This window comes from Ailuropoda melanoleuca, chromosome 15 (genome assembly GCF_002007445.2).
Source record: "Ailuropoda melanoleuca isolate Jingjing chromosome 15, ASM200744v2, whole genome shotgun sequence".
Classification (NCBI taxonomy): domain Eukaryota; kingdom Metazoa; phylum Chordata; class Mammalia; order Carnivora; family Ursidae; genus Ailuropoda; species Ailuropoda melanoleuca.
The window spans coordinates 47,711,029-47,717,167 of record NC_048232.1 but is presented as its reverse complement, the minus strand read 5'-3'; positions in this window follow the sequence as shown (position 1 = coordinate 47,717,167).

Here is a 6,139-nt window from a genome sequence, read left to right as displayed (position 1 = left end):
CCCCATTTTCCCTTTAGAAGAGACTTGCAAAAGTGCCAAGCCATTTTCTTTGCTGCCCTCTTGAGTGTCCCCTATATTTCAACTTTCATGATCAGAGGAGTACTGGCCCTGAACCTCTGAAGCAAAGCCAGAATTTATGATCCTCGGGCTTGTAAATTGACTTTCTAGTGTGATTAAAGATACTACCTTTCCAGACATACCTAGTTTATTCCCACAACATACTTAGAGACAATGTGACCTGCTTCTTAGACATCAAGGTGTTTACATCATCAACCAGCAACCCTCCTCTCCAGAATTAGAGACGTAGAATTCCTTTTCTCATTTTTGTCTGCTCATGCCATTTACAATATTGGAAGAGCTCCATTTCAGTTGGAGGAACGATTTCCTATTTACAACAAATTCCAGGATTGCAGGGATAACTTGCTAGATTTCTGTAATCACCACTCTTACTTCATCTCTCTGAGTTCCCATAGTCACAGTTTGCAGAAGGAGCTTTCTGTGCTGGACCCCCAGCTTCTGTGCTTACATTTCCTTTTTTGAAANTTCTCATTTTTGTCTGCTCATGCCATTTACAATATTGGAAGAGCTCCATTTCAGTTGGAGGAACGATTTCCTATTTACAACAAATTCCAGGATTGCAGGGATAACTTGCTAGATTTCTGTAATCACCACTCTTACTTCATCTCTCTGAGTTCCCATAGTCACAGTTTGCAGAAGGAGCTTTCTGTGCTGGACCCCCAGCTTCTGTGCTTACATTTCCTTTTTTGAAAATCAGTAATTTTTCTTATTCCCCTTAGGATAGCAAGTCCTTCTAGATTTAACACACTTGAAACTGATATTTTAATATATAAGCCTGCTCTTTAATATATTGCATATTGATGATCGGTCAGTCCCTTTCACTTCCATCTGATCAATCACTTTCTTTTTTTTTAAGATTTTATTTATTTATTTGTCAGAGAGAGCACAAACAGGGGGAGTGGCAGTCAGAGGAAGAAGCAGACTCCCCACTGAGCAAGAAGCCTGTCACGGGACTCAATCCCAGGCTCCTGCAATCCCAGGATCCTGGGATCATGAACTGAGCTGAAGGCAGACACTTAACTGACTGAGCCACCCAGGCGTCCCTGCTCAGTCACTCTTTACTCTAGTTAGGACTTCCCTTTTGTGAGTGTATGTCAAGTTGTGTTACTAGGAGCCCCCTCAGTGCCAACTATTCTATCAAAACACCTCCTTCCCTTCCAAGTTTCTCTTCTGTGTAGTAATGGAATTAAATGAGAAATGATGAGACAAATAAATGCAAAAATGTTTATACTGGCTATACTAGTCAAAAACATATCAGTATGAGGGACACATATCTGCAGGATAGAAGATATTTCTGAAAAAGAAAACTTTTTTATGCACAACACAAATCTTTCACATAGTTATTTCTTCTTTGTTGCAAAATGTCTCCTCAAATTCCTTCTCAGATCTTCTCCCAAGTGTAGATTGCCTTGTATGTTTCTCCACCTTTGTTTTTATCTCTGATTCATTTACATGCAGCCTTTTATTTCTGTGTGTCTCATTGCATTATAATATCAACAACATGAGAAGATTGCTTAACTGAGGATTGTCTGTGAGCACTTCAATGGTTGAAGAGATCTCCATTTTATATAGTTAACCTCCAAAGCAAGTCTCTTGGCTTATCTCACACATGTGTTGACAAGAATGGCAACCCACTATAGTTTTTTCCATACAGTTCCTCTTTTCCATAAGGTCTAGTTATGTGTATGTATTTGTCTGATGTTACTATTTTAAGACATTCTATTTATATTAGCTAACAATGACACAACTCTAATTTATTCCTGTTCTGATAAAAAAAAATAGCATAGGTCATCCTTTCTTCAATGAATTTTCACTTTGCTTTTTTTCATATGCCCATCTCCCATACAAATACAAACATTAATAGATGATAAATATAGATATAAATACACACACAGTTTATATTTCACACCATTCTGGTGATCTTTAGTTTAGTCCTAAAATGGTGTCACATTTTTAGCCATCACATTTTTGATTTCTGATAGGAAAAGATCCCCTCCACAATCACTCATACTTTTCATAAATTGCTGTGGTTTCAACTTCCACAACAACAAATCCAAGTCAGGCCAGTTGATCCTGGCAGGGAAACCAAACTCAACTGTTGGGGTTTTAGAGATCCTGGCCCAGGATGGCACTAGCCAGGTAATACTTCCCTGCCCTCTTCACCAGGACTACATAAATGAATCATTATGGTTTTCATTTTTCTATGTATATCCTGTTATAATTTAGTTTGGTCTTCTACTGAAATTATAAATTATTTTGAAAAGTGGCCACCTTGACAATGAGTCTTCTCCTTTCAAAAATATGAGATATATGTTTCATTTATTGGGTCTTTTTGAATGTCTTTTGGTCAAGTTTTATAGTGCTTAGTGTTGCTGTTGTATCTTTTTCATATTTTGTTTACTTAAGTTTACATTTAAGTATATATAGAATCAATCATTGTAAATAGTTTCTTTGTTTTATTCCAATTACTAGTTAATTATTGCCACTATATAGGAATACATAAAAAGCTTACTCATTTGTTTATAATTTTTGTGTAGTTTTCTTGCTGTATTTTCTTACCAATTCTGGTATTACGCTTATTGTTTTTTTTTTTCTAGGTGGAAGTTTTATTATTTATAAATAATAAATTTGTTAAGTTCTAGTATTTATATATATTTAATAATTTGTTGTCACATTGACAATGGCTATAGTACAAGGCTATATGACAAAGATAGTGAACTCTGAATTTCTCATAGATGGTATTTATACAGTTAAAGCAGATACCTCCTATTCTTTGCTGAGAGAAGTCTTATGAAGGAATGGTGTTTAATTTTCTCAGTTTTTTACTAGATGTTGGTGATTGCATAAATATATTTTCAGAGTCAGCGAAAAGGCTGATCCTGGCTGATTTAAAAAAAAGAGATTTTATTAAAGGATATTTAAGTACAGAAAGTTCACAGGATATGTAAAGAAAGGTTATAGGATACCAGATCAATATACAATAGCAATGGTATTTCCACCCATAAGCAGTAAACAATATAAAAATGAATTTAGAATACAATTCCATTTGCAGTTGCATCAGAAAGAATATATACTAAAAGAAAGAATATAATACTTGGAAAACTTTACAAAAAAAGAAAGAAAATCATGAAACTTTGATGAGGAAAATAAAAGAAGATCTAAATAAATGGACAGACATTTCATGTTTATGGTTTGGACGTTTCAATATACTAACGGTGGTAATTCTCTTCAAATTGATCTACAGATTCAAAACAATCCCTATCAAAATTCCAGCAAGATTTTTTAAATAATTGGCAAGCAGACCCTTACACATTATATAAAAATGTAAAACACCTCATAATAAAAATAATTTTAAAAAGAAGAGCAAGTTTTCTGCTTCCACATGTAAGAAAATTAGAAGTCAGCACTTAGGTTTAACAACAGTTAAAAAGGTGAACAACAGATGAAAAGCTGAAAAATCAACAGCGCTTCTTGGATCCATAAGAGAAGGGAGGACATAGGACAAATAGCTACTCCCAAAATTGGAGAGACGAGGGAATACAGGGTATCATAGCTTGCTTACTGGCTAGAGGGTTATTGATTTTACTGATCTTTTCAAAGATCCAGCATTTAGTTTCATTGATTTTCTCTATGGATTTCTATTTTCAATTTCTGTGATCTGCTCTAATACTTAATTATTTTCTTCTGCTTACTTTGCAGTGAACTTGCACTCCTCCTCCTCCTCTTCTTCTTCTTCCTCCTCCTCCTCCTCCTTTTTTTGTTTGTTTATGTGTTTCCTAAGATAGAAACTTTGGAATTTTCTTCTTTTCTAGCATATGCATTCAGTGCTAAAATGCCCGAAGAACTGCTTTCTCTGTATCCTGCAAATTTTAAGTTGTTTTCATTTCATTTAGTTAAAAATATTTTAAAATTTCTTTTGAGATTTCTTCTTTGACCCATGTGTTATTTGGAAGTGAGTTGTTTAATCTCCGTGTATTTTAGGATTTTCCAATTTTTTTTTGTTATTGATTTCTAACTTAATTCCATTGTGATCTGAAAACAGGCATTGTTTGATTTCAGTTCTTCTAAATTTATTTAGGTGTGTTTTATGACCCAGAATTGTGGTCTATCTTGATGAATGTTCCGTGAAAACTTGAGAATGTGTATTTTACTGTAGTTAGACAAAGTAGTCTATAGATGTCAATCATATCTAGTTGATTGATGGTGATAGTATGTTCTCACTGACTATCTTCCTGCTAGACATGTGATAGAGGGGTACTGAATTCTCTATGATTATAGATTCATCTATTTCTTTATGCAATTTTATTATTTTTTGTGTCATATAGTTTGACCCTCTATTGTTAAGCATATGCATATCAGGGATTGTTATGTCTTTTTGGAGAATTAACCCCTTTATCACTATATAATGTCTTGCTTTTTCCTTGAAAACTTTCCTTGCTTTGCAGTCTGCTGTGTCTGAATTAATATAGCTACTCCTGTTTTCTTTTCATTTGTGTGTGTGTGGTATATTTTCCTCTGTTTATTTACTTTTAGTCTATATGTGTCATATTTTAAAGTGGGTTTCTCATAGATAGCATATAGTTGGATGTTGTTCTTTGATCTGCTTTGACAATCTCTGTCTTTTAATTGGTTTGTTTAGACCATTTGCATTTAAAATGATTACTGATATAGTTGGATTAGTATCTACCATATTTGTTAATGACCCCATGGGGGAGGGTGGCTGGGTAAAGAGGCTGATTAGTATCCACAGAACAGGTCATCTTATCCATTTGTTATTAAAATCCTCATCTGCTGAGGTCACTTTTTGGTGCTCATTAAAGTGACACACAAATATATTTATGTTTTCACCCATTCAGAAAGGTCTATCCATATACCTTTTCCCCAGACTTTCTTGTCACTAATTTTCTGATCATATTCCTTGTAAGTCTCTGATTATTCTGCCAAACCATCATTGACCAAAGCCCAAGAATCAGTATATAATTGCACATCTACCATTTTTCCTTTAAAAGAAAAGAAAAGGCAAGCAATGAACATCCAGGTTTGTTACTCAAGTTCTTTCCATCAGGAAGATTTCCCTTCATCCCTGTCATTCACAGATATAGTGCTGCAGTGGTCCACTTGCAGATGGTCCCTGCACATTGTGTGAGATCATTTGTAAACCAGACACAACTTTTCTCTTCCTCTGTCAACTGATAGTAGGGAACTCCCCATGAGGCTGTAGCCATCAGGCTTAGAGAGAGAGGATAGCATGGCAGAAGTGGAGGCTATGTACATTTAGACCACCTCTTCAAGTGACTTACTATGCCTTCAGGGCATGCTCAAGCCTGATCTCCTATATATATACCACTTTCATTTGATGATGACGAGTACTATTGTGCACACTCAACATTATGTCTTGGTGGTTCAGATAACAATTTTATGATGGCAACTCAGGTCACATAGTAATTTGATGGTCTATGGTTAAGGATTCAGTCTCTACCAAGGCCCAGTAGGAGGCCAAAAACTGTTTCTCAAGGAGAAAGTATCTTTCTGTAGAAGATGGTAGGGCTTTGCTCTGAAACCCTTAGTATCTGCATCGTGATTTACCTGTAGGGACTTACCAACATCTCTAAATTTATATCATCAGTGTAATGGACCAGTGTGATATCTTGTGGAAAGGAAAGACAATCAGATTCCTGTGAGTCAGAAAAGTGAAGGTCTATTGCTGCCCTTGCCAGTCAAAAGCAAACTGCTTCAGGTAAGCCTTATTGACAGGGGTGGAAAACAAGACATTTATGACAGATCAATATCTGCATACCAGATACCTGCGGATGTATTAATTTGCTCAAGCAAAGAAACTGCACCTGATTCAAGAGCTGCAACTGTAGTTACCACACCTAGTTAAGGTTATGATGATCCACTGTCCTTATCCAAGATCCATCAGTCTTATGCATTATCCAGATAGGTGAATTGAATTGAGGATGTGGTGGGAATCATCACTCTGTATCTTTCAGGTCCTTGATAGCAGCACCAATCTATGTACTTCCTCAAGGAATATGGTATTACTTTTTATTTACTATTT